At 34.3% G+C, this 23,879-nt stretch overlaps 1 pseudogene; it reads right to left on the minus strand.

The window, feature by feature from the left end:
• Positions 1–2,131: 2,131 nt before the first annotated feature.
• The window catches only part of LOC131619240 (pentatricopeptide repeat-containing protein At4g13650-like), a 57,835-nt pseudogene continuing 36,087 nt past the window's right edge, over positions 2,132–23,879 (minus strand).

Genomic DNA, 23,879 nt, shown 5'->3' on the forward strand with positions numbered 1-23,879 from the left:
TTTCTCAAAATAATAAACCATATTTTAAATGAGTCAAAAGCCTGCTAGTTCTTAATTGGAATAGTGGAGTAAGGGATAGTGATTATATGATGTATTGACTGAGATTGTAGAGCATGTTGTCGTGTTGATTTGTTTTTAGTTTAAGCACACCAATTTCTATTTTTTCTGTTTATAGTTTCTCAAAATAATAAACCATATTTTAAATAAATCAAAAGCCTAATAGTTCTTAATTGGAATAGTGGAGTAAGGGATAGTGATTATATGCTGTATTGACTGAGATTGTAGAACATGTTGTCCTGTTGATTTGTTTTTAGTTTAAGCACATCAATTGTTATATTTTCTATTGGGAAACTGAAATATGCAGATTTGGTAGTCTAGTGAACAATGTTTTATGTTAACCCACCCATACAACCGTTATATTGTCCTGGATGACTCCCAAATTTTCCGGTTACAAACAGATGGTTCTAATATCTTAATGATATTTTGTTTTCAGATTCGTTGGCAAAAGGATGGAACTATAATGAAGGGAAACTTGTGGGATGTTGAACCCTCTTAAAGAAGCACACCAATTTCTATTTTTTTCTTTTTATAAGTTCTCAAAATAATAAACCACATTTTAAATGAATCAAAAGCCTACTATTTCTTAATTAGAATAATGGAGTAAGGGATAGTGATTAAATGCTGTATTGACTGAGATTGTAGAACATGTTGTCCTGTTTATTTGTTTTTAGTTTAAGCACACCAATTTCTATTTTTTCTATTTATAGTTTCTCAAAATAATATACCATATTTTAAATGAATCAAAAGCCTGCTAGTTCTTAATTGGAATAGTGGAGTAAGGGTTAGTGATTATATGTTATATTGACTGCGATTGTAGAACATGTTGTCCTGTTGATTTGTTTTTAGTTTAAGCACACCAATTTCTATTTTTTCTGTTTATAGTTTCTCAAAATAATAAACCATATTTTAAATGAATCAAAAGCCTACTAGTTCTTAGTTGGATTAGTGGAGTAAGGGATAATGATTATATGTTGTATTGATTGAGATTGTAGAACATGTTGTCCTGTTGATTTGTTTTTAGTTTAAGCACACCAATTTCTATTTTTTCTGTTTATAGTTTCTCAAAATAATAACCATATTTTAAATGAATCAAAAGCCTACTAGTTCTTAATTGGAATAGTGGAGTAAGGGATAATGATTATATGCTGTATTGACTGAGATTGAATAACATGTTGTCTTGTTGATTTGTTTTTAGTTTAAGCACACCAAATTCTATTTTTTCTGTTTATAGTTTCTCAAAATAATAAACCATATTTTAAATGAATTAAAAGTCTACTAGTTCTTAATTGGAATAATGGAGTAAGGGATAGTGATAATATGCTTTATTGACTGAAATTGTAGAACATGTTGTCCTATTGATTTGTTTTTAGTTTAAGCACATCAATTGCTATATTTTCTACTGGAAAACTGAAATATGCAAATTTGGTAGTCTAGTGTACAAGGTTTTATGTTTACCCACCCATATAACAGTTATATTGTCCTGGATGACTCCCAAATTTTCGGGTTATAAACAGATGGTTCTAATATCTTAATTATATTTTGTTTTTAGATTCGTTGGCAAAACGATGGAACTGTAATGAAGGCAAACTTGTGGGATGTTGAACCCTCTTAAAGAAGGTGTTGTAGGTGTTGTTTAGGTTCTCTTGTAGATAAGAGAGATATACCTTGGATTTAAGATTTTATTTTGTACCATGGTTATGACACTTTTCAAATAGACGCTGAAACTGTTTACGTGCTTATTGTTTTCATGGTACGCTCAGTGAGATTTTCCAATATTTGTTTCACAAATTAACCTGATTACAACAACTATTACATTAGCTTCATAGTTACAAAGATTTGTTTTGCCAGATTTTTCTTGTCTCATCCTATTATTTTGGTGATAAATCATTGATAATTGGGAATATTATACAACAATAGAATATAATGCTGATTTGCTGCAACTATTGAAATGAATCTTATAGATTTTAGCAACTATTTGCCATTAAATCATTAGTAACAATATTATTGAACAACCTTAGCAACAATTTAGCTCATATTGTAAATTTCCTCTAGTCCCTTTTTTTGGTCTTGCCTATACATTGTATCCAGATTTTACAGTTAGAAGAGTGTAAGTGTTGATTGAGCATTGTCCATAGACAAATTTATGTAGTCTCTTACTATTTTTAACAAAGATTTACCTATTAGTCAATGTTGAGATGTACTTCACAAAGTTATGGCAATCCCTACACATCAAGGTATTCTTCACAACTCTTATTGACGAATAATTCGGCAAATTCTCCAACCCAAATGCAATAGCTAGCTTCTCACTATGATAAATGGTAGAAGAAGATGTCTTTTCTTCATGTTCTTTGTCATTTATTTCCACATTTTCTAACATCTCATATCCAAGATTCTTCGCTTTCGCAAGTAAACATCTCATTTTCTAACTAGTGAAGTTTGGACGTGTGCGATGTCATTTGTTTCAAATGAGTACACTGTCTCTGATACTAATCCAGCTCCAATATTTTAACTTTTCGACTTTCTCTTCTTTCATTATATTCTTCACCAAAGAAACTTCCTCAAACCGCCCGGCTGAGATGAATGTATTCAACAGCAATTCGTATGTCTCTGTATCTTTTAGTTTGAGACTTAATAACTTTTCTGCAGCATCACATCCCAATTCTAGATTCCCTTGGCTTAGACAACCAGCAATCAATTTCGACCAAATAAGCTCACTAGCCTCATAATCCATTTTTTTTTATAAAATTGAAAGCTTCCTTAAGCCGGCCGAGCCTCACTAACATATCAACCAAACAAGCATAATGGTCCATCACATGTTTAAGTTTATATTCCTTTTGCATAATTTCAAAGTAATTGATTGCTTCGTTGGCCATACCGAAACTTCCACAAGTCGCTAAAACACCGACAAAAGTGATCTTGTTAGGTCTAACTCCTACAAGTTTCATATCCTCGAAAATATTTAATGCTTGCTTTGACCAACCATGCTGTGCAAAACCAGTAATCATGGAAGTCCATAGAATCATTGTTCTGATAGACATCTCTAGAAAAACTTTGCTTGCTTTCTCAATGCTTCCACATTTGTTATACATCTTAATTAAAGAAGAACCTACAACAACATCGGATAAAACGCCAGTTTTGATCATCCGAGCATGAATCTGTTCGCCTTGTTCGAAAGCCATCATTCTACTGCAAACACTCAACATAGTTGAGAAGGTAAACGAATCATGTCTCATTCCAGACCGATTCAAATCGGCGAAAAGTTTGAGTGCTTCACTTCCACTTCGGTATGCAGAATGATTATCCTTCGAAAGTTCCATTATCTGTGCATGTCCAGCAATTATAGCATTCCAAGTAACGAAATCGGCATTGTCCATTCCTTTAAACAATCATTGAGCTTCACCGGTACAACCACATTTAATGTACAAATACAATAAAGAATTCCGAACGTGTAATTCTGATTCGTATCCTAAGTTAGCGCAGGGGTGGCCCTAAGCACGGGCTCGCGGGGCGGGAGCTCAGGGCCCCATAAGTTTAGGGGCACCAAATTTTTTTATCCCTATATATATATTAAAAGAGAATTTTCTATTATAAAAATATTTGCTAAAATTTATTTTTTTGAGAAATACTGGCTAACAAATATACAGGGGCACTACAAAGTCAAAATTAATAAAAGAATGTAGAGAATTTGGATTTGTAAATGCTAAGGCTAGTGCTGAAAAGATTGGGAATGAAATGGAGATTGAATGTGTGTTTATTCAAAAACGTTAAATTCATAGAAAACAACATTGTGATAAAAATCAATCTCAACTCTCACGATTGAATCTTGAGTCCGCTGAAGAGTCTTTTCAAAATCATTATTTCTTATATATGGAAACTTTTGTTACCACTAGATCATATTGTTTTGGCTAAATACCCTTTTCCGTCCCTTATCTTTAGCTCGGGGTCCAATTTCGTCCCTTAATTTTTAAAAAGTGCAAATAGATCCCTTAACGTTTTAAAACGGCGCACGTTTGTCCTTCCGTTCCCATCCGTTAGTTGTGTTATTTATTTATTTTCCACGTAGGCAAGTGTTTATCCACGTGTCTATTTCTTTTTAAGAACACTCTAAACATGGTTAAAACCCTAAAAAACAAAACGTTAGAGTTGCAGAAGTGAAGAAGAGGAAAACTCGAGCAACCGTGTGTGTATGCGACGCTCAACAAAGATTCGAGTCAAGATTCACATTTCGGTTTGCAGGTATGTCAGTTCATTATCTTTCGTTCCTGTTCTTCTGATTTGTGCTGTTAGGGTGATAGTAAAATTAGGGGTTTGATGACATTTGGGGATTTTCACAATGTTTGTTATTTAGGGTTTGTATCAGTAGATTCTTATTCAGTTTAGGGTTTTTATGATTTAGGTGTAATGGAGGAGTATATGGAACTAACCATTTATCACAATGGTCGCTTCGTTGATGGTGACCATAGTGTGTATGAAGAAGGAGCGATTTCTAACTTGAGAATAGATAATGACACTTGGTCATATTTTGAGTTTGTTGGTGTGCTTAAGGATTTAGGATATAGGGAATTCGAGAAAATCTGGTACAAAGACCCCTCATTAGGCATGTCTGAATTGGTTGATGACAAAGGAGCACTAGAAATAATTGATATTTATAGGGTGCATAAAAAATGTGACATCTATATTCAACACACGATAGCTGAGCCAGAATACTGCCAGTTTCTTATATAAGAGGTTACTAATGCTGTGAGTGAAACTGTTGAAGAAGAGGTTCATGTGGGAGGTGGTGAAACTGATGTGAGGGAAACTGTTGTAGAGAAGGTTAATCTGGGGGGGGGGGATGAAACTGTGAAGGGGGATAATGTTGATGAAGATGTTAATGTGGGGGGTGGTGATACTGATGTGAGGGCTAATGTTGAAGAAGAGGTTAATGTGGGGGATACTGTTGAAGAAGAGGTTCAGGTGGGGGATATTGTTGAAGAAGAGGTGCATGCTGAAAGTAGTAATGATGAAAGCAGTAATGATAGTGAGGATGAGAATTATGATAGTGCAATGGAAGTAGCTTTTGATGATTCATCTGATGGGTTGGATGATTTAGAGGAAGAAGACTTGGCAGATCTAACTGAAAACATACAAGTTGCTGAGGAGGGTCAAGGCAGTGGTAGTAGAGATAAGTGTGAACAAGACAAAGGTGATGATGAGAGTGAGGAATTAGTAAGTGGCTGTGATAGTGATGAGAGCAGTGGTGCTATTAGAAGAAAGAGCTACCAAGAGTTAATTTGGAAGGCTGCAAAATCAACATATGTCCAAGCATTTGAAAGAGAAATGAGGGCAATTAAGCAATTGGATAAAAATGCTTTTGTCAACATGATGAATACACCTCCCAGATGTTGGAGTAGGGCATTCTTCAAGACAACTAACAAATGTGACTGTGTGCTTAACAACATGTCAGAATCATTCAATAGTGTAATCCTTGATTCCAGGTCAAAGCCTTTAATCAGTATGCTGGAAGATATCAGAATTTATTGTATGGAGAGGTGGGCAACAAATAGGATGAGGTTCCATAAGCTGAGTGATGATGCAGTATTACCAAACATCAGAAAGAAAGTTGAGAAAACTAGTTGTTTCACCAACTCATGGATTGTTAGGTAAACCAGTTGCAATTTTATTTGAGAATACTAGTTATTTCATTTTATTTGAGCCTTTGCAAAATTTTTCATTACATTTTATTTCAGTACAATAACAAGGTATTATTCATTACATGAAAAACCAGAGACCTATGAACACTATAAAAAGCATCATAATCCAAAATTTTTCCAGTTTGATCATCTTGTTCAACTGCCTCCTATTTTCATATTTCTCTTTCCTTATTTCTTCACTTGACATCTTTATTTTGTTAACATCCATCTGCAATTCTTCAAATTTCTTATCAAGCTTTTCCAACCTATACATCAAATGTTTGCCCTTAGTATCTTCACTCTCCTCATAAAACCAATCGAAGAAGCCACACCCAGGTTGCCCTTGTCCCTGCATTCACGGGTTCCTTTCTTCATCAGTTTGAATGACGAAAAAAATTCAAGGAAAATCTAAATTATAAACATACCTTATAATGAGGACATCCCCAAAAATGTTTCTCAAAACTCTTAGCTGTTGTCGCCCTTCTTAGAATTTCCTTATCTCCACAGTGGCAAACTGGTTTCCAATTCAAACTTTCATGACAGCTTTGTATCATAGATGAAGAACCACTAGAAGATTTCATGGAGAAAGATGAAGAAAATTCGTTCGTGACTAAACCCTAGCCCCCAATTCGTTCGTGACTAAACCCTAGGCCCTCAATTTTGCAGAAATCGTTTTCACAGAAATATGTCCGTTGAAGGCGATGAAGAAATATAAATATCCAACTCATCATGCGACGCAAGCTTAATTAAACGGCCGTTTACACAAAATAGACGGAAGGACAAAAGTGCGCCGTTTTGAAAAGTTAAGGGATCTATTTGCACTTTTTAAAAATTAAGGGACGAAATTGGACCCCGAGCTAAAGATAAGGGACGAAAAAGGGTATTTAGCCTATTGTTTTTTATGGAAACTTTTACTTCTCAGTTGTATATGTTATATTAATCAATTGTTATTTTATTTGATATATTAATAATAAATATATGTTAAAATGTTAATAAAGTAATATTGTTTTATTGTTTATTAAATTTTATTGTATAAATATATATAGTAAAATGGATAGTAGAATCTAAATAATTTTAGATTGCTTTTATTTTCAGTATGTTATATTAGTCAATGATTTTATTGTTTTGACATATTAATAACAAATATATATTAAAATGTTAATAAATTAAGATTGTTTTATTTTTTAAATATAGTAAAATGAATATCTAAATAATTTTAGTTTACTATTATATATTAAAAATTAATTTCAGTTTATTCAAATATATACTATTTGTTACAAATTAATTTCAATTTATTATTATATATTTAAAATTAATTTCAATTTATTTGTGTATATATATATATATATATATATATATATATATATATATATATATATATATATCAGTTTATTAAAAATTTTAAAAATTAATTTCATTTTATTTTTAAATATATGCTATAGTTTATTTATTCAAATATAAACTGTGGATTATATTTAAATTAATTTCAGTTTATTTTTATATATTATTTTAAAAACACATTTTAATTTTATTTAAGTTTATTATTATTTAAAATCCATGTATTATTTATTATATTTTTAATCATTTTAACATATAACGATTAATGAAATTATACTCTTTAATTATTTTGAAATAAACTAAAATGACTTTTTAAAATAATAAATATAAAAGAATATTAATTGAATAATCAGATATTATTATTTATTATTAAATATAATGATACATTATTCAATATAAAATAGTTTAAACATAATAAAAATATCAAATATGACTAACAGTTATTTAACATATACAATTGAGAACACTACGCCAAATTTAGCTTTTAGCAGCACACCTACGAAAGCGCTTTTGCCCAAAAGCGCTTTCGTAGGTTTGGCTAAAAACAAAATTAAAAATCACGCTAGAAAAGCGCTCTTATAGGGGGTAATGAAAGCGCTTTTTAAAAGCACTCTTATAGGGTGTGTTATGAAAGCGTTTTTATGAAGCGCTCTTATAGGTAGGGTTATGAAAGCGCTTTTGAAAGCGCTCTTATAGGGGGTGTTACGAAAGCGCTTTTAGTATTAAAGTGCTGGTAAAAGGGGGGTGTATGAAAACGCTTTTGAAAAGCGCTCTAGTAGCCCTTTTTAAAATTTATTTTTCATAAAACTAAAGCACGTGCACGTTATTTTTTCAGAAACACAAAACTCCCTCCATACATCTTCTTCCTCCTCGCTCACGTACTCTCTGCTTCCTCGCTCTCACTCCCTCCGTCGTGGTCTCAGCCCCTCCGTCCCTCCGTCGTCGTCTCACTCTCACTCCCAAACCAACTAGTCGCCGCCGCTGCTACGCCGTTATGTGCTTCTGCTTACACAGAATTGGGATTTTAGGGTTTACTTGGTCAAAATCAAAATCTTCTTGAATATAGTGTTCAGGTAAAGTCTTCCCACTGTTTTAGTTTGATTTAAACCAAACCTTGCTACTGATTTTTATCCACCATATTGTTTCTATGATTTTCCTAAGTTTTTTGATATTAGTAAAAGGAAAAACAAATGTGCACAATATGTTTGTAAATCTGATTTTGAATGTTCATTTCAAAGTACAATGCCTACTGACAAGTTAAGGTGATTACAAGCATGGAATAATTATTCAAAACTTACTCCTAATTGTGTAATTGTATGAATGTTTATGTTATTTCCACATTTTCGGAATGTAAATCACGATTTAGTCGATGCCCATTTTATATGTGGTTGTGTTGATAATTGGCGAGTACTGTAGCATGTTTGTGCGATTTTGGCTCGACCTTTCGAGCATTACATGTGTAAATTCGATGATGTCCCATATTTTGTTTTTCTCGTACAATGTGACTTAATTTCAACTTAATGCATACTTGACTTCTCTACTGTCATATTAATATGTTCATGAAGCTTTTATCTTGATCATATTTATGTTTACTATTGACATTGTTTTAACACCTAAAGCCTTTAATGCTAGTGTGATGGTATCGTATTTGCTCACTTTTGCGACAACTTTTTGTGTGCTTTCTCGTGAGACATTAATGCTGCCCTGATATGAAAATACATGCTAAATTGTTGTTTTCTCATGAGATATAATTGCTCCACCTTGATTTCTCCATTTGTATGACTTGACTATGATTTGTGGTCATTTTCACGACGATGTTTTGACATGCGTAGTTGCTGCCCCGGTTTCTAAGTAGGTGTTAAACTTTGATTTACCTTGCGGTACTATGTATCTAGATTTCCTATAACATCTGGGTGATGATTAGTTTAGTTTCAGATCATTTTCTTAGCCATGTTATGTCGTTCATTGTGTTCCTGTAGTGCTGTCCCATTTTGTTCCCCTGATCACTATTTCTCTTATTTGTATATGGTCTGTCTAATTTATGTCTAATTATTTCTGTTTTATGATTTTCCAACTCTTGTATAAAAGAGGCTCGTAATCAATTATACATATTCGCAGGATGTATATAAGGCTAATTGTTCTAAATTTTATTTTTTAGGGGATATTAAAGATTTTTTAAAAGAACATCACTAGAGACATCATATTAGCTTACGGTGTGTGGTTCCAGAAGTTTCTGAATTTCTCTAAAGGTAATTAGTTATTCTTTTGCTATAGTTTCTAAATACCTCAGCTTATTTAATTATGAAAGTAAAAAAATTGGATACCTCAGCTAGGTGTGTTAAGATATATTTCATATTGGCATGTAGATAGAGTTTGAATTATAGTAATCATTCCCGAATAGTTATGCATAGCGTCCGATCCTGAAAGTGGGGGATAGTTGATTTTTAGATTATATTAAGTAATACTCATTATTCCGACATGTGGAATATTCTTGATGTCAATTTCGTTAATCGTTAAGTGATGAACTTACTAACTTTGTGAATTGAACTCGCTATAGGGGTTACTTGTGAAGAGTGAAAGTTTGATCGTTTTTGTTTAGCTTAATTAAGACATGGATAAGACATGGATGAATTCAAACCGATTATCGAAAGAGTACAAGAAAGGGGTATGGGAATTCGTTAAGTTTACGGTTGCGCACGCCAAAGACCCAATTCGAATGGCGTGTCCTTGCATGGGTTGCTGTTATGGGGGTAAGGTTGACGGGAATCAGTTGGCATCGCATTTACTACGGTTTGGAATTGATAGAAGTTATACAGTTTGGAGTTTGCATGGTGAGAAAAGTAATGAGAATGTTGAGTGTAATACGAAGAATGCTTCAAACGATGATTGCACAGACACATACGATTATCATCGAGTCGAAGAGATCGCAGAAGCGCTTGAAGAAGATCTTGAGGATTGTCCCAAAATGTTCGAGAGGTTGGTAAGCAATGCAGAGAAACCATTGTATGATGGTTGTTCAAAATTCACAAGATTGTCTGCCGTGTTAAAGTTGTACAACTTAAAGGCGGACAATGGATGGTCGGATAAAAGTTTCACAGAGTTATTAGCCCTTATGAAAGATATGCTACCAGAGGATAATGTTCTTCCCAATCAAACGTATGAAGCCAAAAAGATGTTGTCCTCTATTAGCATGAGTTATGATAAGATACATGCATTTCCAAACGATTGCGTTTTGTTTCGAAACGAGTATGCAGTGTTGAATGAGTGTCCTAAATGCGGTGCCCCTCGATATAAGAAAAAGTTGTCTCCGGCTAAGGTCTTATGGTATTTTCCTATAATTCCGACATTTAGACGCATGTATCATAGTGAAACCGATTCAAGACACTTGACTTGGCATGCAGATGAAAGAATTATTGATGGAAAGTTGCGACATCCGGCAGACTCACCACAGTGGATGAAAGTTGATAGTGAATATCTTGAATTTGGAAAAGAAGCAAGAAACCTTCGCTGGTCATTGCCTACTGATGGAATGAACCCGCATGGTATTCAAAGTATCTCGCATAGTACCTGGCCTGTGATTCTTATGATTTATAACCTACCTCCGTGGCTATGTATGAAGTGTAAGTACATGATGTTATCTATGCTAATTACTGGGCCAAAACAACCAGGGAATGACATAGACATATACTTGGCACCCTTAATCGAAGATTTAAAGTTTTTGTGAGAGAACGGTGTGGAGGTTTACGATGGGTATAGGAAAGAAAGTTTCAACTTGAGGGCGATGTTGTTTGGAACAATTAATGATTTTCCAGCATACGGAAATCTATCCGGGTACAGCAATAAAGGTCAAAAAGCGTGTCCTGTTTGAGAAGATGAAACCGATACGACACGATTGGATCTTTGTCAGAAGAACGTCTTTCTCGGACATCGTAGATTCTTAAATTCTAATCATCACTACCGTGTGTGGAGAAAAGCATTCAATGGAAAGGCCGAACAACGTACAGCCCCGCCTTTTTTGACAGGTGATCAAATTTTTGAAAAGGTGAAAGATGTGAGCACTCAGTTTGTCAAGCCTTTTGCACATTCACTTGTCAAGGGTGGGTGGAAGAAGAAGTCAAATTTTTTTGAACTTCCATATTAGAAGTCGTTGTACGTAAGACATTTCCTCGATGTTATGCATATTGAAAAAAATGTATTTGACAGCGTTATAGGTACGTTACTCAATATACAAGGAAATTCTAAGGATGGTCTTAACATAAGGAAGGACATGGTAAACATGGGAATGTGAACTGAATTGGGACCCGTGACGAAAGGAAGACGAACATATCTGCCACCTGCTGTTTACACTCTATCTAGAAAGGAGAAGAAAACATTGTTAATCGCGACTTAGTATGTCAATAGATTCGTGACTGCAAGTGCACAATGGTATCGCGTAGCTTTAAAGATTATCGAACCCAAAGGACTAAAAGTCAAACTACCATTATCTAATGTTGAGCTGTAAATCTAAGGCTAATGATGTCCGGTTAACGAATAATGGGAGCGAAATAGTTTAATAAAGTCTAAAATTAATTAATGGGAAAACACCGGTATGTAATTATCTAACTTCGGGTATTCGGTAACTTATTGGCATTTTGTTCCTAATGTCACAAATCCTTTTTTAAGTGAAAATTACTTATTTAAAAATCTTTATCTCACACTCTTGTGTTTATTGACTCCGACTACAAAATTGAACTTAAATGAGCGCTCTCGCTGTATCACTTAACACTTCAAAAATGCTTTTTGAAAACAAATAAAATTCAGTTAATCTTAAAGCGCTCTCGCTGTATTCAAAACTAACGTTTCATTCTCACTGTCTAGTTAAAATTGCAAACTCTCGTTCTTATTAATTTTAACCTCTATATTGCTTTTACACTCTTAATAAACAGTTAGAATATTTAAATTAAGAATCGAACCAGAAAACAGATTTGATTGTAAAAATATATTTATGCCAATTCGTTACTGAATTCCTTCGTTTAAGATTACATACCAGTATTAATACGTTTAGCTAGACATGATATTAATAACAAATCCAGAATAACAATGATAAACAGACATAAACTCAAACATGTTATCAGATATGGAAATCAATGGCAAAAGCATATAAATATAAAAACCTGGAAATTAAATTGAAGATTGAAATATGCTTTGAGTACCAGATGCAAATCCTCCACACACCGGTAGGCTTTTTGCTTCTTTCTTCTCGGATTAAAATCAAATGCTGAAAAGGGAAATTGCACGAACAGTAAAACCTAAAACTAATTTTGGAAGTTTAAAAACAAACTAAGGGGTCTTTTGATTTTTGGTGTAGAAACCAAAAGCTTGAATTGGAAAATTGAAAGGAAAACTTAAGACTGGAAAATGAACAAAGCTCTGAACTTGAAAACGGCAGACGAAAGCGGAGAGCCTAATCAAGATGGTTTCTTCTCCTTATATAGTTGTAGGATGCAGTTGCTGAAGAGAAAATCTAGGGGAGAGTGGGCTGAGTCAGGTGCTGAAAAATAGCGAATAGCGGAGGTGCTGAAGTGAAGTTGCTGAAGAAGCGGAGCACATTTGACACATTCTGAAAATGCAAGTGGGACGGGTGTCCCTTGGTGAGGGACGGTTGTCCCTTGGTGAGGGACGGTTGTCCCTTGGTGAGGGACGGGTGTCCCCACCAATTTATTTCTTTTCATTTCATTCACTGGGACGGGTGTCCCTTGGTGAGGGACGGGTGTCCCCACCAATTCCTCCTTTCACACGTTGTATCACATGGGACGGGTGTCCCCACCATAATATATATTTTTTTCTTTCTTCTTCTAATTTTCTTCAATATTTTTCTTCTTCAATATTTTTCTTCTTCTTTATTTTTCTTCTTCTTTCCGATAATTTCTTGCAATATACTATGTTTTTCATCCGAACTCGAAATAAATTAAATAACTGCAATAAGATAAAAATACCAGCATAATACTAAAATTAAATAATATAATTAATTAAAATAAGGACATAATCTATGTTAATTAAATCAAATAATATGGTATATTTTCGTGTTATCAATTGTGTAAGTTCCTCAGTGAAGTTAAAGTTCCAGAAGGCCACTCATCAGATATTAGAAGACTTGTGTCCATGAAAGACCTCAAGTTAAAGAGTTTGAAGACGCATGATTGCCATGTTATAATGGAACATTTTTTATCAATAGGTATACGTTCCATTCTGCCAGAAAAAGTAAGAAGCGCAATAACTAAACTGTGTTTTTTCTTCAGGTCAATTTGCAGTAAGGTGACCGATCCCGCGATCTTACCATTATTGCAAAAAGAGATAGTTGTTACTTTATGTGATCTTGAAATGTATTTTCCTCCTTTGTTTTTTGACATAATGGTTCATCTAGTCGTTCATCTTGTGAAAGAGACACAATTGTGCGGACCAGCTTATATGAGATGGATGTATCATGCTGAACGTTATATGAAAATATTAAAAGGGTACGTGAAAAACATAAGTCGACCGGAGGGTTGTATTGCCGAACGATACATTGTTGAAGAAGCGGTTGAGTTTTGTACTGATTTTCTGTCAAATGTTCAATCAATTGGACTCCCCAAATCTCATATTGTTGAAAAAAAAGAAGGAAAAAGGCTAATTGGAAATAAAGTTGTGACAGTATCAATGGTCGAGCGGGATCAAGCGCACTTGTATATTCTGCACAATGAGATTGAGGTTGAGCCGTATGTTGAAATGCACAAGGTTGTTCTCCGAGATTTAAATCCGAATAGAAATGAGAATTGGATAGTACGAGAGCACAGTCGAAGTTTCGTACCGTGGTTTAGGGAACATATTTATTCAAAGTATCGTTCAGATCATGCTTCAGTAACAGAAAGGTTGAGATGTTTAGCATATGGTTCAAGTATAATTGTGTTTTATTATAGCGCATACGCAATTAATGGATACACATTTTATACCAAAGAACAGGATGATAAAGTACTATGCAAAATAGTGGTGTTACCTTGGTAGCTGAAGCAATGCACATATCAATTGCGAATGACTTAAATTCGAAATTTGCAAATTTGTCATATTTTGGGGTTATCAAGCGCATTTTGGTGTTTGATTACGCGAAGTTTCAGATTCCTATATTTGGTTGCAAGTGGGTTGAAATTAATAATGGCATACGAATGGATAAGTCAGGATTTTTGCAAGTGGATCTCAATAGGGTGGGGTACAAAGATGAGCCTTTCATTCTAGCCTGTCAAGCTAAACAAGTGTTCTATGTCAATGATCCGACAAGTACGAAATGGTCTATAGTGCTTTTATCTAACAAAATAGTTGATGAAAACATTGGAGATCAAGGTGATATTGGTGTTGGCATTGAATATTATACAAGAAACTATCAAAATGAGAATGAATCTTGTACTAGAAATGATCATAATGAGGGTATTTGGATCAATCCAACCGCCCGCATTGTTAAGAGACGCGTAGAACACAATCCTACCAAGAAAAGAAAGAGACGTTCGTGAAAAAGGTAATAGTATACATATTCCGACTAATGTGCTTTATTCAATTTGTACTGATTGTTATATATTCAATTTGTATAGTTTTTTCAATTTGTATTCCGATTGTTACAATACTCATTCAATTTTAGTGCATATTTTTGTTTGGTACATAACTTTTGAACCATGTTTCCGTTTGTCGACTTCTATACATGAATTATACTATTTTGACGATTCCGGAGTTGCTCATGCACTTATCTTTACATTTCGGGACTGTTTTTTATCGGTTTTGCTTCTGCCCGTAATCAAAAGTCGGGCTTAGGGTCTGAATTTTGCAAAACCGACTTCATTTTTGAGTCCGTGAGGACGTTTTACCATAGCCATGTAAATTTCGTTCAATTCCGACAACTTTCTTTTTTTGACGCTTATTTTGATTTCACCGATTTCGATTCTGATTTACTTGTACATGCATGGTTTGACTTCCATTTGACTTGTATAGATTGTTAACTTATTACTGTGTGTTGTGGGGACTGTTTTGAAACTCTGTGGGGACTGTTTTAATTGACCGTATTGTTCTGTTCATACTTTGCAGGACCAGGACCGTCCGCTCGGCGGATTTTGAGAATTTCGGGCTTATATTATGTTGATGATTTAGTTATATATGTATCTGTTAGTAAACATGTGATTATGCAGAGGACACAAATTTCGGGCTTATATTAATGGTGTATATCTTTTATTTTGGTATATAATGGTATTTTATCCATGGTATATATATTTTATTTTGGTATATAATGGTATTTTATCCATGGTATATATATTTTATTTTGGTATATAATGGTATTTTATCCATGGTATATAATGGTATTATATTGTCCTACATATGGTTGAAAATATTACAGGTTGAAAATATGTTACAGGTCGAAAATATTACAGGTTGAAAATAAATTACAGGTCGATTTGGGAGGCTTAAATTACAGGTTGCACTTTAAAATACTGCGTTTAGCAACGACAACGCTTTTAAAAAAGCTCTTAAAGGCCCACCTACGAAAGCGCTTTCTAACTAAAAGCGCTGCCTAAGATAAAAAAACACATAAAAAATAAAAAAATGCGCAACCTACGAAAGCGCTTCTTGAAAAAGCGCTGCTATAGGGGGGTACAAGAGCGCTTTCTGGAAAAAGCACTACTATAGAGGGGGATACGAGAGCGCTTTTCTGGATAAAAGTGCTGCTATAGGAGGGGCTACGAGAGCGCTTTCAAAAGCGCTGTCGTTACCTACGGCAGCGCTGGCTTTGGCAGCGCTTTTAAGTGCTTTAGTAGCCCAAAAAAAGCGCTTTAGTAGCCCTTGACCGTTGTAGTGGAAGCAGAAGTTTTCATGAAGAATAAGGTAGCCTAGTGGTAGCGCCTATTGCATACGTAGGCAAGATTCTAAGAATCTTGGCCAAAAAAAAAATGGATCAGAGGCTTTAATAATGGAATATTCTTTTTTTTAAGATATGCGCCAAAAAATTTTTAAGGGGGATAAACCAAAACACGCCTATATGGCAGAGGGCAAAAGTCATTTAACCCTAATATTAACTATTCCTATCAGTGTTGCATATGATGAGAAGAAGAAGAAAAAGAAGTGTCTTTATAATGGTTTATGTTTTGATGTAGTATAAATATTTATTTAAAGATCCATACTTGTACTCTTTTTGCACAATGTCAAATGAAATTGTGTTTTTCATCAAATTATTTCTTTTATCCTTATGTGTTATACTCCAAAATTTGCCCGCATCTTTTTTCAAGAAAACTCCAATCTAAAAATTAAGAGTCTCATATAATCATGGATTTTTATTTCAATAAATATCCTGACATGTGAAATACTTAGTTTTTAGAATTTTTCTTATACAGTATTTTGGCTTGCAGTTGAATTTATTCTTACGCAAACGCCAAATACTGTTTATTACTTCACACATGCTATTTATTTATTTACAGATAAATAGTACTGACACAATTGGTACAGAGTTAAATCTTTTGCAGGCGCAGAATCAGGAAACTCAGACTGTACTGGTAACAAGTAGATTATTATTATCTTTTGTTTCCCATTGATTTTTGTACCATATTCCATTATTTTCAAAATCTTTTCAAATCTCTTTTTCAAAAAATCAAATCCTAACTTTATTCTATACATCTCTCTTTTTCCCAACACTATCATACACTTTCTTTCAAATCTTACTTCCACTCAAATTTTCCTTTTGTACAGAATCACTTCATTCCCCAACGTCTTTATCCTTCTTTCCATTCTATAAATACCTCTCATTTTTCCATAAAAATCTCACATCAAATTCTAACTCATCTCTCAAATTTCTACTTCATATCCATCCTTTCTTCTTCCCCGACAAAATGGCGAAGTGGTGGGAAACGTGTTTTCTTATGGTCATCACCATTGCTACGGTGATCATGTCTTTTTTTCTGTCTATATAGCCCGGAACACTGTGGACCTGGGATGCTTGCACTCCCAATCATCTACATGTTATTATTTGTAGCATGGGTTATTAATCGTCATTCTTAAAATTTGCCGTATTTCTTATTTCTTAAATGTACCGTTTATTCGTCGTACTGTTCAATATAGTATGTAATATTTGTACTGTCAGTATTAAATGTTGTACTATTTGTCATAATGTTGCTTAATTATTCAGATAATATTTTGTGTGTTTTTTGCCAGTCAAATATTCATTTTTCTGTGCATTAAATGATTTTCAGGGTTATTATCGGTAATTTTGCTCGCGTACAGTAAATATTAGTTATTTATTATGTCTGTGTTTTTAACAAGTCATGTAAATAAACTTTAATTTTTCACATAAAACAAAAAACAACAAAAAGAAAATTAACTTTGACTGTTGATTTTTCACTCTGACTGCTACATTAATACCTGAACAGTCAGTTGACAGTCAAACTGCTGGCAGTACAATTCTCAATGTTTTGTACCATCAATCAAATCAATCTTTTACAATTCAAAATTCCAAGATTTTTGTCCTATAAGTCTTCTGAATATCACATGATTAGCAGAGACTCAACACTGCACAAAAATCAGGTACGCTTAACTGTCTCCTACACAAACAGTCTCTGACTAGGGTTTTCTTGTTTTTATAGGAGAAACAAGTTTTTGAGACCTCAAATGGATTTCATGGACATCCATATATCTCAAAGTACCATCACACAAATTTTCAGACTTCAATTCACTCAGACGCACCGTCAGCAGCTCAAATAGTCAACAGACGACCCGTTTGACCAAAAAGTCAACAGACAGTCAAAAATGAAATTTTTTGTCAACATCCATATTTTGTCAAAGGATTCATCATTTGATCATTGGATGATCATAATTCATCAAGGAAAGATCAAAAATCGCCAAAACCCTAAGATTCAAAATTAGGGTTTTCTCCTAAAAAGTCAACTGAACTTTGACTGGTCATAACTCTCTCATCCTTCATCCAAAAAATTCAAACCAAAGCTCATTTTGAAGGAAATTCAATTATCTTTAAAATGCAATTGATCCCATGGTCATTACATTCACCATTTGAAAAATATGAACAAAGACATTACAGGTCATTTTCAAAGTCAACAAAAAGACATTTTTTTCAAAAGGACACACAAGGAGCATCAAAAATCATTTTGACATGAGACCAAAGACATTGGTTAGAGGACTCTTTGAGGTTTCCAAAAAGTGCAAGATCTCCTTCATATGACAAAAATTGAGGGATTTACACCTTGTTGAAGTTGGCTAAATTTTGGGAAAATGCATAAAACAAACATTGCTAAAAAATGTACTTTTTCCAAATGGGGCCAAGTTTTCATGGTTCAAACATGTTTGCCATGATATTATGGGCCTCCCACGACCAAGACAAAGCCCACACCATTTTTATCCATTTTTGGCTTAATTTTATCTTATTTTAAGATTAAATGAAAAAAGAAAATGGAAGGATAATGGATAGCTTAGTTTCTAAGCATGAGTCATCCAAGAATCTTCAATTTTCTGCAGAAGATTGAGGTACAAGGCAAGAGCATTGAAGAGAAGCAAGACTTGGTCAACAATTCAAAGGTTTTAATATAAAAAAAATCAAGAATTCAACAAAGGCAACTAAAGGCTTCTTGGCTTCAATTCTAAGCACAACATAGCCTATATAAAGGCTATAACACTTCACAAATAAAAGAGCACGAAATTAGAGCCAAACTTCTGCTTGTAACACACTTGTAATCACTTAATTTTTTCAAAGAAACTTGAAATTCATATTTTAAGTTTAAGTCATTTTCAATACAAACTAAGCATTCAAACATCTTCCTCAAGCATCACTGAACATATTCCAATCATTTCCAAGTCTTGAAACTCACTGAACCAAGTACTACAGGTCACGATTGGTTCGAACTAGAATCAACTTGTATCTCGTAATCCACGCATGCTTAGCAAGATGTAGACATATATTTGAACTTAGTTTGATGTGTAGATCATTTCTGGAAGTTTAATTGAGTTTTGGATGCTTGTACACGAATCTACCATTTTAGGGTTTTCTAGTTCAAATTTAGGGTTTTTAGTTAGAGCCAAAATTAGAACAAATTAAGGGCATGGTTGAATTCAGTGGAACAAGACGGATTGAATGGACCTATCGCGCCTAATTTCTATGCACGTTTACCCCCGTTCGCTATTTTTGCAGATTTAGGGTTCATCAATTACAGCGCTTTTGCATAAAAGCGCTGTTAAAAGTGGTGTCTGGAGGTTGAAGACGAAGACGTGTCCTCACCCCATTGGTTCACACGCGCGCGTTTTTTTAAATTTAATTTTTCTAATCTAGTGTGCTGCAGGTATATCACGTGTCACACGCCTTCAGGCCTTCCACCATCTGATTTCATTAATCTCCTCATCCAACGCTCTAGCCTTGCCAGTCCATGCTATAGACTCTATAACCCACCACATCTGATCACTGCTTATTTATTTTTCTATTTTATTTTAATTTTCTTGCAAAATTAATTAAAAATAGTTTCAAAAATCCAAAAAAATACACAAAAAATATTTTTAAGTTTCTAAAATAATATTTTATTTTCTAACATAAAAATATTTTATTTTTCTTCATAATTTCAATATTTTGCATAATTAATTAGCTTATATTTATATATTTGCTTTTTTAATTATTTTAACCAATCAAAAAATCATAAAAAATTTGTTCTTCGTATTAAATATTGTTTATATATTATAAGCTAATTTTGTACATATTTTGAATAATTTTCTCTTTAAGTTTTAATTATTTGTGTAATTATTTGCATAATTATGTGTTAATTAACTTAATAAATTTCAAATCAATTTCAAAAATTCAAAAAAAATTAGTTTTGTTTTAAAATTAATTAGCAAACATTTTGAACATATTTTGAACTTAATTTTTAGGTTTAAATTTTATTTCCATCTTTTCCTCATTTTAATTAAATTAATCATGCATTAATCATAATTAAAATAAATCATAAAAAATCCAAAAACATTTCTTTATTTTCTTGCTATTTAAATTCCTAGATAAATGTATAGGTTGTCAAATCTATGTAAATAGGCGTAGTTTACATTTCCTGCAAATCGATGTAATAGCGTAGATTTACTTTCCACATTTTACATTTCCGCATTTTAAATTCCAGCACATATAATCTGCGTGTATGTCAAAGATAAAATTGTACCGTTAGATCACTAACTCCAAAAGATAAAATATCTGAATTCAAACACAACCACACTTGCACCTCCTAAGGTAATCCCTTCTCATTCTTTTCAAAATCAAAGTCAAAATTCTACTGTTTCGAGTACAAAATCGAACCTTTTGTTTGTATCCGGTGAAAGGATAGATTTTTAAAGGAAATAGGATAAAGACCTTACAACTCAGGGTAGACCTCCTAATTTGCTTGCTCAAATCAAAACAAACAAAATTCTCATACACTGTTGTTTTTCAAAATAAAACTTTCCAAAAAGACAATACTTTGTATATATCCAAACAAGGATCATTACGAAGTTAACGTTCTTTTTTTCAAAATAACATCTTTTGAAAGATAAAAAACACTTTGTATACATCCGCACAAGGATCATTACAAATTCAATTTACAAAGGTATTTGAAACCACATATGAGCATTTTAAGTGATCGAAAACAAGTGAGCTAAGCAAACTAAAGAGCCCATGGATAACCATGGATACAAAGGGTGCTAACACCTTCCCTTTGTATAACCTACCCCCTTACCCAGAATTTCTTAAAGGTATTTTTTCTGTTTCTTTTATAAACCTTTCCTTAATTGGATAAAATAAAAGGTCGGTGGCGACTCTCTGAATTTTCAAAATGCGAAAGCAGAAACAATAAAAAGAGTCAGTTCACGTATCTCTCCGCGAGAGGTATGGCCGAAAACGGAGGTCCACAGAACTGGCGACTCTGCTGGGGAATTACTTTCAAAAAACAAAATGTTTTCAAAAGGGGTTACCTTTAGAGAATAGATCACTTCGATGTTTTCAATTGATTGACTTGATTGCTCTATTTTTCAAAGGTTTGTTCGGGTATTTTGCTTGTGTGAAAGATTCTAACCCAAATCTCGAGATACCTTAAGTATATGACAATAGACCAAGGAAACTGTACGGCATGTACCGATACGGTTGATCTGGTAGTCATCGTTAGTGCGATACTTTGGTTTATACTGATGTCCCTTGAAAACGATCAAGGAGTATATTAGGCTTCCGAAATGTCATTAAACACTAATTTGTCTTAGAACCTTTTTAGTTGAACTTGACTTGTGGCCTATTAAGTGGCTAGCTTTGAAATTGATCGAATTTAGTTATCCTCGAGGAATATTTTAATCGGCCGTCCGAGCGCCGTATTGAGATGTTACCTCCAAGGATCATAGAACCCGAATACTATTCTAGGACAGGTTTTAACCAACTCAACTTCAGTGGGGAGGGTATCACCTATCAGCTTCATGCAAGCCTTTAAACCTAAGGCTATTATTTGATTTGTTTGTGTGTGCCACATGTTTGACATCATAAGCATCATAAGCATATCATTTTCACACTAAACACTTCAAGGATCAAAGAGTTTACCTTTGTTTATTTACAGGTAATGGCTCCCGCCACCAGAGATTACATCCGAATCAACATCTCAACGGTACCATCTGAACTAAAAGACTTAGTATCAGAATTCCCCAGGAATTTTCAATTCACCGAAAGGCATGGTCACCTACTCCATTTGGTTACCTCAAAATTTGAAGAAGACATGATACGGGTCATGTTCCAGTTCTTTGACCCTGAACATCATTGCTTTACCTTTCCTGATTACCAGTTGGTACCCACTTTGGAAGAGTTCTCTGAACCAATTGGATTATCTGTTCGAGATCAATTACCTTTCACTGGTTTAGAAAGGATTCCAAAACCTGAAGTCATTGCTGCTGCTTTACATTTGCGAAAATCAGAAATCGAGTCCAATTGGGAAACAAAGAGTGGAGTTAAGGGTTTGCTTGCTAAGTTCTTATTGGAAAAGGCTCGATTACTGCTAGAAAACAAAAGTTATCCAGCTTTTGAGGAGGTTATGGCCCTTTTGATATATGGTTTGGTTTTATTCCCTAATCCCGACCAGTTCATAAGTGTACACATCATCCACCTTTTCCTAACCCGTAACCCGGTACCAACATTGCTGGGAGACATTCTACATTCTCTACACACTCGTACCATGAAGAAACGAGGAACTCTTATGTGCTGTATACCACTACTGGCTAGGTGGTTTACATTTCATCTTCCCCGATCAGTGTTGAGAAATGAACAAAGAATGCAATGGTCTCGCAGGATTATGTCTTTGTCTCATTCAGATATCCGGTGGAACAAATTCTTTCAAAGAGACATTACTATCATTGATCATTGTGGAGACTACCCTAATGTGCCACTCCTTGGCATCAAAGGGGGCATCACTTACAATCCCTCTTTGGCTTTACGCAAATTCGGATATGCAAGGAGCAACGGTCCTCATGACATGATTATCCGTGGCATTGTGTTTGATTACGAGAATGATTCTTATAGACACCGACGAAGGTTCATACATGCATGGGGCAGTGTCTATAGAATAGAAAGCAAAACTTTGGGGCAATGGAATTCTATCCCTATGGAACCTTACCTCAGATGGGTCCGTACTCATGCTCAGAAACTCATTATGCCATATCCCGCTATTTTACCTGTGACTATTGAGCCAGAGGTCGAAGGAGACGAACCCCAAGTTATTCTACACCCGGATATGCCAACTGACCTAGAAGAGTTGCAAAAATCTTGGGTTCAACTAAAAGAGGAAAGAGACACCTTCAAAGCACACTGTCAAGACTATGAGAGAAGGATATTGGAGCTCACCGGACAGCTTCAAGAAGAACAGCAGATCAACACATTCTTGGGGGCAAAGAGAAAGCGTCCATGGGAGACCTGAGGGATTATTTATTTCCTTTATTTTTGTTTTGTAAGCCCAAATGAGGCAAAGAAAAAAAAAAGAAAAAAAAGAAATAAATTGTTTAACTAATGTTTGTTTCTTCTTTGTTTTAACAAATCTAAACTCTAAGATCCTTGAAAACATTGCACACACATTTCATTCATATACATTGCATATACATTTCATTCATATACATTGCATATACATTTCATTCATATACATTGCATCCATTCATACACATTGCATAACAGGTTCACATGACGGATTTCTCATCTCCTCGCTGTTTATTTCAGTCAGAAGAGATGGAATCTGAGACAAGCATCAAGAATCTCGAAGCACATAATGCCCAAGTTCAAGTGGCAATTCTGGAACTGGAAAAGGGGCAACAAGAACTGAAAGCCCTAATAATCAAGAAGAAAAAGAAGCCCAAAGGATCTGTAGGCTTGAGTCACCTGAAAAGGAAGATCAAAATCCCAGTCAAAAAGTTCAAAAAGCCACCGATCCCTGAAACAGTCGGTGATGATGAACAAGGAGACAATCACAGCAACCAGGGTTCTGCTAAACCCTCTCTCTCTTCCAATGAAGAAGATGATCATTCTGGGGACGAACCGGATGATGACAAGTACCAACAGCTGGAAGAACGTATGAAAGCTATGGAGATACAAAAAATACCTGGCTTAGATTTCAATGATCTGGGACTCATCTCGGATGTTGTTATCCCTCCAAAATTCAAAGTTCCCGTCTTTGCAAAATATGATGGAGTTTCTTGCCCAAAACTACATCTGAGATCCTATGTGAGGAAGATACAACCTCATACAAAAGATAACAAATTGTGGATTCACTTCTTCCAAGAAAGTCTGTCGGGTAC

The sequence above is a fragment of the Vicia villosa genome, linkage group LG7 (assembly GCF_029867415.1).
Source record: "Vicia villosa cultivar HV-30 ecotype Madison, WI linkage group LG7, Vvil1.0, whole genome shotgun sequence".
Taxonomy (NCBI): domain Eukaryota; kingdom Viridiplantae; phylum Streptophyta; class Magnoliopsida; order Fabales; family Fabaceae; genus Vicia; species Vicia villosa.